Below are 12,454 nucleotides of genomic sequence, written 5' to 3'. Positions count from 1 at the left end.
TTCCAGCGTACTCTCATTGGTCTCACGGCCAAGTGGTACATTGAGTTACCACGGGCCTCTTTTTATAATTTTAGTCAGTTAGCTACCTCGTTCTTAACACATTTTCAGTTACCGGTCAGATATGATAATGGCACCGAGTTACTAACTTCATTAAAACAGTCGATGTCTACTTATATTTCCGATCATATTCATGAATGGAGACGTCGAAGGCGATTAGTGAAAGTTTTTATCCCGGACCAAATCTTAGCTAAATGGTTTGTTAAATCATTATTACTGAAGATTACTAAAGACGTGGCTAAGGCCGAAGTAGTTACTGAGGAGCAAGTGATTGCTCAAGCGCAGTACCTTGACTTAGTTTACACTCAGTCAGGTACGTTACACGAAAAGATCCCAGATCTTCCAAAGTCAAATCAAATCGCTGCTGCTCCTTCGGGATCTCATGCTACTGATGGCATGATTGGTACGGTGAATACTAAAAGCAAGAAGAAATCTTCAAAGAATTCTTCACCCATTATAACCTCACCAGACTCCCCGACAAGAGATTCTTCTGCTGAAGTTTCCGCTGATATTCATGTTGTAGAGTCATCTACGGCTAAATCAAAAAACGGTGGGAAGAAGAAAGGCAAGAAGAAGAATAAAGCAGACAAAACTCCAAAGGAGAAAACAGAAAATTTGGAAACCAATGACGAAAAGCGCAAACCTCGATATCCTTGTCTTATTTGTGAAGAGGATCATTTTACAAGAGACTGCCCTCATCGGGCCGAGGTTGCGAAAATCGTCAAGGGTTCCCAAATTCCTGTTGTCTTGAAGGACCCATTCCCGAAAGATAGCAAAATGATAGGTTCTTCCTCGAGTGCCACTGAAGAACCCATATTGATGATGTCTCATGTAAGGATTATGACTTGGTCACACGATTATGGTAGTAAAAGTCCTGTTGATGGATCGAAAGAAGCAAAATCTTCTCAGTCAAATCCATCAACCTCAGCTCCTGGTTCCGATCCACTACAGATCGAGAAACCTAACCCTGACTTAGTAATCAAACCGCCCACCAAGGGTGTACTTCGAAGGTCTGCTTTCAATCCACATGCGAGAGCATCCCAGAATTACAACATTGTTGAGGATTTAGCTGTTTCACCCTCAGCAATGTCGGCTTTAGAAGTACTGCAATCATGCCCAGCACAACGAAAATTACTTTTGTCGGTGATAGGAGATGTTGATGTTCAGGACCCGAACCTCATAATCTTTGATCTAGAAAATAGTACACCGCGTTTAGCTCATCAGATGGCTTTCCAAATCCCAATGATAGTAAAAAACAGGCCTATTCATTGGACTGTAATTGATGAGGGAGCTTCCACGTGTATTATGTCGATACAGTGCTGGAGATCACTTGGTTCTCCTTCACTAAATCAATCCCCGACAATTCTTAAGGCCTTTGATGGCCGTGGGTTCCATCCGTTTGGCATTCTACAGGATTTGCCTATAGGGGTTGAAGGAAAAACTGTTAGTCTGGATGTGGAGGTGGTTGATGCCCCTCTAGACTACAACCTTCTCTTGGGTCGAAGTTGGTCTTACGCTATGACAGCGGTCGTTTCATCGGTCTTTAGAGTAATAAAGTTTCCACATAATGGCAAGATCGTAACCATAGACCAGCTGGCTTACTTTTCATCCGACCCAGCCTCTTCAGAGAGTATCCAGCATGTCGGTAAAACGACTATCCCTTATAAGGATGTTGGCGTAGCATTAGTTAAAGATGTCGGTTTACTGGGAAATTTTCCTTTTACTCCAATCAATGTCGTGTCTTCATTTGCATCTATTCATATGATTACATCAGATACCATTGTTTATGACGATCCTTGGATCGTTCCTTCTGAATCTGAAATAGACTCATTTGGTAATGCTATGCCTTTGAGTCCATATGAAATTGCTTATGAAGCTGTGCAGTCTTTTACCGACCCGTGTTCAACCAAAGTCGACCAAATGAATGTGGTCTGTGAGGAATCACTTTTCACCTCAACCTCGGAGTTAATAACGTTTCCCAAAGTTGTGTCATCTGACGAACAACTTTGTGAAGTCCTATGTGTAGACGATTTACCATGGGAAGATCTCCATCATAGATCTTTGCTTTTACCTGAGGATGATCGTTTTGAAAACGATTTCTCATCAGTTTTTACAGTTGAATATGTCAAAGAAGCTCAGAGTCCAATGAAAGATCCTGATTCAGAGCTGAATTTGGGAAACATCTCTCGCACTGTTCCCATTCACATTTTAGTCAAGCCCGAAATCATTGAAAACATTCATATAGGTGCCTCGTGTTCAGATGATGAAATTCAGATATACAAGGCCCTATTTCAAGAATTCTGCGACGTGTTTGCCTGGTCCTATGAGGAAATGCCAGGAATTGATCCCACAATTGTTGTCCATGAGATCAAAACTTACCCGGATGCTAAACCCGTCCGGCAACGTTTGCGTCAGATTCACCCACGAAAAAGCAGTTGCAATTAAAGCAGAAGTTGAGAAGCTATTGAAAGCAGGTTTCATTTATCCGATCCCATTAACGGATTGGGTATCGGATATTGTTCTGGTTAACAAAAAACAGGGAACAATAAGAATATGCATCGACTATAGGGATATCAATCGTGCTTGTCCCAAAGACAACTATCCAACGCCCTATATCGATCAAATAATTGACGATTGAGCCGGCAGTGAAATATTTTCCTTTATGGACGGTTTTTCCGGTTACAATCAAATCAATATTCTACCTACCGATCAACCAAAAACGGCTTTCATTTGTCCATGGGGGACATTTTCTTATTGCAAATTACCTTTTGGGCTTAAGAATGCCGGAGCCACTTTTCAAAGGGCGATGTCTTATGCGTTTCATGACATCAAACACATTGTGCAACTGTATCTCGATGATTTGCCTGCTCATTCATTACATCGAGCTGATCACCTTGTCCATTTACGTGCAATCTTCATGAGGTGTAGGCATTATCGTATACGTTTGAACCCACACAAATGTGTCTTCTGTATAGAAGTGGGACGATTGCTGGGATTTGTAGTTTCAAAAGCCGGCATTCGCGTCGATCCCTCGAAGGTAGAAGCTATCATGAAATTGCCTCCTCCTTCGAGTCTTCGCCAACTCCAAAGTTTGCAGGGGAAAGCAAACTTTTTACGCCAATTCATTCCTAACTACACCGAGATTACAAAGGGTTTTACCCGGTTGTTGAAACAGAATGCTCAATTCTCTTGGGATGAGATAGCTCAGAAATATTTTGATGCACTCAAGCACGCGTTGACCCATGCGTCGTTGCTGCATCCTCCCAACTACAACCAGGATTACTTTTTGTACCTCGCCGCTGCTCCTTCCACCATTGGAATGGTCTTAGTACAGGAAGATGAACTCGAAATGGAACATGTGATATATTATCTTAGTAGGACGTTAAATCCCGCTGAGCTCAAATATTCACATGTGGAGAAATTGGCCTTGGCATCCGTTCAGGCTGTCCAACATTTTCGTCATTACATTCTTCTCCGTAAAACTACAGTCATTTCGGATTGCAACCCTATGATCTACATTTTGACTAAACAATTGCTAGGGGGCAAGTACTCTAAATGGATCGTTATCCTGCAAGAGTTCGACTTGGAATTTGAAAAATCTAAGTCTAAGAAATCTTTAGTTTTTGCAGAGTTAATGTGTGATTTCCCGCGTGCTGACACGGAAAATGTGGCAGAGGAATCCATTGCGGATGAATCTTTGTTTCTCATCAGCACTTTAGATCCGTGGTATGGGGATATAATCGTTTATCTCCAAACCCAATCCTTTCGGCCTGAAGCTTCAAAGTCAGAACGTCGGAAAATTCGATTCCAGTCCTAACAGTACAAAATTATTGGAGATACTCTTTATCGCCGTGGGGCAAACTTGGTTTTCCGACGTTGCTTAACTCACAAAGAGGCAGAAAGGGTTTTGAATGACTGTCACTCTGGAGCGTGTGGCATTCATATGTCTGGGTATGCCACAGCCCAGAAGGTGTTGTGTGCTGGCTACTTCTGGCCGTCCATGTTTAAAGATTGTATCATTGCGGTCCGAAAATGCCACAACTGTCAAGTGTTTGATCGCAAGATGTGCGCACCACCTGCTCCTCTCCACCCTATAATTTCCATTGGTCCTTTTGCCAAATGGGGTATCGATTTTATTACATGTAACCCTCACTCGGCCAGGGGGCATGCGTATATCATCCTTGCGGTTGATTATTTTACTAAGTGGGCTGAGGCGATGCCTACATTCGAGGCTGATGGCAAGACAGCATCAATTTTCGTATTCAATCACATTATTGCTAGGTTTGGTGTCCCACAAGCGATAATCACTAACCATGGGCGCCATTTTCGAAACATTATGATGACAAAACTTACAAGCCAGCTTGGTTTGCGTCACGATAGCTCAACTCCTTATTATCCCCAAGCAAACGGTCTGGTTGAGTCCATCAACAAAGTTTTAGTTATCATGATCCAACGAATCATTGGTATTCATCGGTTGAATTGGCACAACATGTTATTTTCCACGCTTTGGGCATACCAAACTTCAGTGAAAACATCAACAGGGTTCACTCCTTTCCAACTAGTTTATGGTTTGGAAGTTGCGCTGCCCATTGAATGTGAAATCCCATCACTTCAAATGGCTGTCGAATGACTTCCATCTACTTCCGAAGAGGAGAAGCGTTTATTATACTTAGCTCAATTAGATGAGACTCGACGTAATGCTGCATTGGCAATTGAGACTCATGTAAAACGAATGAAAACTCAGTATGATCGAAATGTGACCCCTCGAAATTTTTCGGAAGGAGACCTGGTGCTATTATATAATCAAGCTAACGATAAATTAGGTGCTGGAAAATTCATTCCTATGTGGCATGGGCCCTATATTGTCAAGCGAAAGCTAGCAAAAGGGGCCTATGAGCTGGTTGACTTTGACGGGGACTCTTTGGGTAAACCCAGAAATGGACTTTACCTAAAGAGGTATTATGCTTAAATGATGAGTGTGGAGATTTTAGTTAGATTAGGTTAGACAATGTTTCTTTCTAGCTGGTGTGTTTGTTAGTTTAGACAGTGTGCTTAGCTTAGAAAGTGTGTTTTTCATCGTTATTCTGCTTATCTTGGTTTTACCCTTGATGTTTGCAGATGTCGATGCCTCTCCAAACATACATTGGATTCGTTGATGGTGCTTGTCATAATACACGAAATATCTCTTCCGCAGCTTGGGTTATCTATTCGCCCTCTGACGAGTTAGTTTCTATGCATGGGGTGAGCCTCGGTCAAACAACAAACAAGATTGTAGAATACAGTGCAGTGATTGAGTTATTATCTGAATCTATTTCGTTTGGGATTCGGAGTTTGATAGTGAGGTTAGATTTTGAACTCGCTGTATTACAGCTTAATAGAGTATATGCCATTAGAAATCCAGTGTTATTAAGGTTATTTTTGAGAGTGCGTCTCTTGGAACGTGAGTTTGATTACATTGAATATCAACATATTCCAAGGTCTTTAAATACATTAGCAGATGCAATTGCTTCTCGAATGTTAGACAGACATTTGCGATAATCATACATGTAAATTTAAAAACATTTAATCACACATGTTTAACAAGATAAGCCGGTAATAATGATATATATAGATAGGAGTGTGTCAAAAATACATCGTCTTCGATCATAGGTTGCAAAACACCTTATGATCGGCAAAAATGATAAGTACAAAAAACAAAAATGTCACATGTGTCTACAAAAACGACCATCCAATCACTGGTGATGATCTCTATACGACACCACTGCACGGGCTACCCTACACAAGAACCTCCTAAAAGGTCCTGGAACTCCGACTACATAGCGCTGAAGCCTGATAGGAATATCATCTATAGTAGTCTCTGGTATATTTGCCGTCGGACGCTCTAGGTCTTGTTCCAACTCAGCTAAGGTCTCTGTAGCCTCGTTCTGTGGGACCGGTGCCGGTGCAACTGGTTGTCTCCTCTCGAAAGGCCGGAGATTGGCTGGACGTCGTGGGCCTACATCTGCATTTTGAAAATTGTCACTGTCAGTTTTGAGACGATATAAAATATATATATATATATATATAGATATATATAGATAATTTAAAAACTTGTGAAAAATGAAGTACCTGTGTCATCCCACTGTTCTCCCGGTGGAAGAATCATGTCCGGATCACCACGAAAATCGACTCCGGCATAAGGAAAATCCTGTATCGAGAAGACCTGGTCCTCTAACCAGTGAAAGTACTCCGGTCTAAATCGGACAACCTCCGTGCCCTCGTCAGGATGACGGGCCATCACCGCAACCCATCGCATCAACTTAGGCTCTCGGGGAAGCCCAGCCTCAACAGTGAGCTGCTGCGGGATCAGCATCGGAACCCTCTCTAGAGCAAAACTCACAACTAAAGGCCCATAACCAAAAGTCTTTAGTTGCCCGTTTTTTGCCCTAGTCAGTTGGCCCTTTAAATTGGCCAACACAGCATCACACCAGTTGAAAATGGTGCCTCGATAGTAGTCAATCGCCATCCGCATTTGGGACCCGGTGGCAATGTGCAAAGCGGCAGTGCCGCAAAGTCTGGTAACTGTAAAGGCAATTACCATAAGTTCAGGTCGGGATATCTTCTTAATTTCTATCCCCCTCTCCTGGTTTTGATTATTGCACCACTCTAGACAGAGACTAGCGATGGACTGGCCACCCGACCTAGTCCCGGACAGAGTCAATTGTTCACCCCTCTTGGGCAAACCAGTGAGAAAGTAAATGTCTGAGGGCTCTATCTCGAGCTGGTGCCCTCCAATGTAAAAGCACTGATCCTGGACGTTCCACCTTTCAACCAGCCACTCTAGAAAGCGCACCTGGGCCCTCATGCCAGGTATGGCCCAGTATTTGTAAAGACCGCATGCCTTTAAAGCATCAATGGAAGGTTGGTGATTAATCGCGGCCAAATCAACATCTCCGTGTTCTCTCTCGTGCCAATCAAGCATGGTGGGCAATCTACACACCATAAAACATCTGTTAGAGTCCATAATTGAAAGTTTTTGGTTCATTTTGGAGAAATTGGAGTTTAAAAATCCACTCCGCGGCGTACGCAGCCCGCCTTTAGAGACAGAGCGTGTGTACGCAGGCTCTCTTAAGGCAAGCTGCGTACGCCCGACATTTTCCCATCTAAGAAAATGTTGGGGTACGCAAGTCACCTATGGAGCACCTGCGTACCCCGAAAAGCGGACCTTGAAACCCCAAGGCCTCCAAAAAATGAAACTAAAGCTTAAAAACAAATTCTAAACGGATGGAAATGCAAGGGAGAATGTTGTAGAATACCTGATGAGACGGCGTTTGATTTCGACGGTCGGATTCTCTGCAATGACCACGGGAAGTTTCTTGCCAAAAGCCCTTTTTCTCTCCTCAACAGTTAAATGGTAAAAGCCCTTTTTATAGGTTTTTTGAGTAAATGAATGTTAAATTTGTTTATTTTCCACCATGAAAAGGTATTTTTCAAAGTATTTTTATCTATCTTAAACAGGTATGAGTAATGTGTTGGTTTTTGTGCAGGATAAAGGATTTTCAGGGAAAATTGTCATTTTTCACAAACAAAAACATCAGAGTCATCTTTTAAGCCCTTTTCTGACTCCTAAAACATGAAAAGATTGCCGAGCGTTTCTTTTACACTCGTTAAAACGGAATTAAAAGACGGTCCCCTTATAGCCCTTTTTCTGACCGTAAAAATAGGAAAAGATTGTCTAGTTTTTGTCGTTTCAAACTCGATACTGGAAATAAAACGACGTGTCCTTGATCGCTTTTTACTTTTCTGGTCAAAGACACTAACTATGAAAGTACTCCTTGGTCGTAAAAAAACCAAGCGGTTCTCTCAAGTATTATTTTATACTTTTTCGGGCTTGGTAGACACAAACTTACGAAAAAGTTCAACCTTGGAGTCTTCTTAAGTTTTTCAGACTCTCTAAAATTGAAAAACATCGAGTTTCTCCTATACTTGACTCGTTAAAATTTCACAGTAAAGGGCTTGTTCAATTACAAACAGGAACGGACCACTCCTTCTTAGTGTTCGAATCTAAACTAAGTTGGACTCATCCGAAGGATGAGCTTATAATCAAGCATATGTTATCCTCCTCAAGCTTGTAAAAATTAAAGAGGTACTTGCCAGAAATGGTGGGGGGAAAGAGAGGAAAATGAGCCTATTTGTCATCCTTTGTCTCAGAAGAAACCTTATCACCACTCTTGAACACGACACTTTTCATTCACCTGGGTTGGGAAATCCTTTGCCTCACAGTTGATTGAACCACATTGAAAGTCTTCGGCCGGGTATTAACTTTGGGTCAAATGTCACCAAGCCATCTGTTGTGTCGTTATGTGTTCAAGAGGTCGCTGCAAATAAACCATTCATCTGCAAAATACCTGTCATCCATCTCGACCATCCCTGAGTCAGTCCTTACAGCTACATTTCTTCGACTTGATTTATGATTTCGTGTTGTGGGCTTGCCTACGACGGATCGCTTTCTATCGACATCAGCACATTATCTAGAAAGATGATCTAGAAATCGTGAGTACCTTGAGATCCACATGCATCAATGGCAGATTTCTCGCCTTCAACGACAGTTTACATCATTGACTTTCGATCGAAGGATTCCATGACATGTTCGACATCAGCACATTCATTCACATCTCATGGATTGTACTGGGTACTTTGAGAACCATTGACATCAATGGTGGTCTCTCTCACACTTGTTAACAGTTTACATCATTGACTGGTAATCAAGTGGTTTCTACCATGCTCGACATCAACTCATTTATTCGCATGGATAGAATCGTACTATTTCAGGAAGTAGAAATGAAGACCCTGGATCTAGTTTCCACCATCTAGGCTGCGAGGAGTTTTGTATTCATTGTATAGTAGACTAACTATAAACAGATGGCTGCATCCATACTGTGTCTACAAGAGTCTATGATTATGATGTACTGCGAAATCATTCCTGTATCAGAGCAGTAGTTAGTTTATTAGTTAAAGTTTTTTATCTGAGTATGGGAATGCTTACCTCAGCGATGATATGATCTCATACATGTATTTTGTGTTGAATACTTGCAAGTTCCAACCAGGCTCTCCATGAGATAATCCTTGAAATTATAAAGTACTTCACCCTTCCTAGATGATATGAAACCCTAATCTACTACAGGCTTTGCACTTTAGGGGGCAATCTGTTACACTAAAATTTGTCACCATGACTATCTGCAGTTAGTATGGCTCTATCAACTATCATACTATCCTCCTTGGCAAGTCTCATACCTCTACTCCTCATGTCAAACTCCAAGAAAGAGAGAAAGCCCTTTAAAAGTCAATTAACTCTGGTTACGCAGTTTCTCTTAGCCTTACCTGCGTGTACGCACCCCAAGTTCACAATACCTGCGTACTTGTACGCTCTATCTGTAAAGGGGTGGGTGCGTACTCCTGTAAAGGTCAAAAGGCACAAGTTTCACTTCAAAAAAGTTACTTGTGGTCATTTCTAGAGCATTCTAGAAGATGGTTTGACATGGATTGAGTGCCTCCAGATGGTTCATGCATCCCTATGTAAGAGGAACTTATCCCATGAAGAGGGGAGCTATCCCATTGAAAGAGGGGCTTATCCGATTCATGGTGGACCTGATTAACTTCCTCCTAAGCACTATAAATATAGGCATTGGGCCAGAGGGAGGGGAGGTTGAAAGCTGAAGATTCCTAAGGGTAGATGCTGCTGAAATTAGGACTCCCTTATAGAGCTTGAGAGGAGAGATTCACATCCTTTCTTAGCTTCATTTGGAAGTGGGTGAGCTGATCAAAGTAAAGGAAAACTCTTGCTGGACCCTGGGAGGGACCTGCACAACACCAAGGCTTAGGTTGTAATGGTTTCTTTTGTTTCCACTTAATACAATTAAGCTCATTTTTCTCAAGAAGTTGTTATACATGATTTGTTTCATATACTCCTTGGTCTTTATGATGAATATGTGTTATTTTATGAGCTATACAGGTGCTATGTAATCGTTTGCTTTTTAGTGAATGCAGGTTTCGAAGAGAAGGAGGAGCTCATCCGGATCGGCGAGGCTGGACTGCTACAAAGCATTGGACTAAAGGTATGTTATAAACACCTGATTACTTGTATTCTAAATGCATATTTAGGGAAAGATAGTGTTTAATTGTCTTGTTTGTCACTAGAAAGCCTTAGCTTCTAGGGAGGTCGATTTTGTCCGCAAAATTGACTCTTTCCGCATGAAACCTACTTAGGTCGATATCCACAACCCAAGATATCCCTAAATCACCCAGGATGCTACGGACCAAGAAGAATCCGCCAGTAGCAGGACCGGTCCAGATGTCTCCGCAAAATCCACGATTCGACAAATTGTCGATGAAGGAAAAAGGCAAAACCATTACTATTGAGAGTGATGAAGAGGAAGAGGATCCTCTGAACTTTGTCGAAGAAATAGAACCAAAAGAAGAAACGGGAGAAGATATCCAGCTAGTAAAGCGACCCAAGTATGTTCCCCAAGGAAAGGGAAGGCCAAGTTACCTAAAGATTTGGATGTTGTTGACAACATACTCATCACCCCATCTCTCCCTAAAGGGGTTCCATTTGAAGGCATGGCAACCGGCCGCATCCCTACTATGAAATTTGAAGATTGGGACCTTGTGGATACTGAGAAGTTTCCCCATTTGAAAACTAGTGAAGTGATGGAGCAAAGCACGGAGGGGGCTGTTACGACACTACAGCCGTAGAAATGGCTGTGAAAGGTAGAAGAGGCTGGGATACTCTGTCTCTTGTCAATTCCACATTTTCATCGGCCCTCCATTATAATATTGGTCATCAGGCAATTTCTGTGCCTGGTACATGATGGGTACTTATGGAGAGACAAACCCGTCCCCATCATGGCAGAGCTCATTCATAAGATCTCTCGGCTTCCCTGTGAAGGCTGGGACCCCATAGAAATCATTGATATGAGTGGTGATGTGATGATGACGGAAGCCCTGAAAAGGAAATACAAATTGGAGAAAAAGCAGAGAGGGTATGCTATTGATAGTATTCCAGACAAACGGGTCTGCATTGCTACCCAGTAGCTGGTAGGAAAAGTGATGAGGAAATGTCGAGGCAACGACATCCCAGTAATAGTCGTCACGCTAGCTAAGCAATGCATAGAAGGGGAACGGTTCAATTGGGCGCAGTTCCTCTGTGACGAATTCCTGACCAACTACAGAAGGAGGGTAAAACCTTCAACTATGTGTGGTTTCTATTATCCATCCTATTGGTTACTAGTTAATTACCTGAAGATAGTCAGTTTCCTTCACTAGACCAGGATTGGCTAGAGGCCGCAAAATACGTGTCGCTCTGGGTGACAAAGGATGTTGCAAGAATCCTCGAAGTCAAGATTTTCTAGATATTGATGGATGCGAACATCCGCCAATGGATCAAATAGCAACCTCGTCTATCTACTGAGGTATATGATAGTGTGAAGAACATAGCCAACTTTAAGGAAGATATGCACCATGTATACATCCGGGTGTGCAAGGATCCCGAGCAGATGTGGACCACACTTCCCTTCATTGCCATCGACGATACTATTTTTGTGGTACAAGATACCTGGACACCAGAGTGGCGCAGACCAGATGCAGTAGGGTGCGATGAGACCACCATCCAAAAATCGAAGGCTAAGGCCAAGCACTTAGCCCAATAGAAGCGGAATGAACAACATGCCGCGGAACTATGGGTAGCCCAGGAGGCAGCACAGGCTTCTACAGGCAAGGTGATCGTAGGAGGGGCTGCCACCACAGAGGATGAAAGCAGCCCGAAGGTCACCACAGAGTTGGGCATGGATACAGGGACAGAAGGGGTGGCGCCAACCACCACCGGTTCGCCCTTAAAACGACCGCGGCTGACAGAACGGTCGAAGTCCCAGAAGAAGACCAAGGCGTCTAAGTTGGATGAGGAACTTGTCACATTGACCGAAGGTGACCTGCATGACATCAGGGATACAGTTCGCGAAGTCACCCAGGAGGCACTCGATGAGGCCATGACGGAGCAGCAAACTACGTTGGGGGTGCTCCGCGCGTAGTTGTAGGAATCCAAAGCATGAGCCTCATAGCCGAGAATCATCGCTACCCATGGAGCTACAGGTATGTCAACAATTGAGCAACTGTTATAGGAAAAAATGGATAATACTATTGCACTCCAGGCAGCAGAATTGATAGCAAAGAATGTGGCGGATAGAGCTGTGGTAGGCCGGCTTACTGGGCTTGGATTAAATTTGGCTGCCCTCCCACGTGAGAGCTTGTACCAGCTCCAGGGCAGTGCAACGATGGAGATCCGTGCTAGGGAAGGACGTGCAGTACAAGTACTTAGTGAGCAGTGAATTAACATAGAACAATTAAGCTTCCAATGTGATGA

This window comes from Pinus tabuliformis, chromosome 8 (assembly GCF_031772625.1).
Source record: "Pinus tabuliformis cultivar Carrire ecotype Pingquan chromosome 8, CPIR1, whole genome shotgun sequence".
NCBI classification, from domain to species: domain Eukaryota; kingdom Viridiplantae; phylum Streptophyta; class Pinopsida; order Pinales; family Pinaceae; genus Pinus; species Pinus tabuliformis.
The sequence above is the reverse complement of the archived record's forward strand: the minus strand, read 5'-3'. Positions refer to the sequence as shown.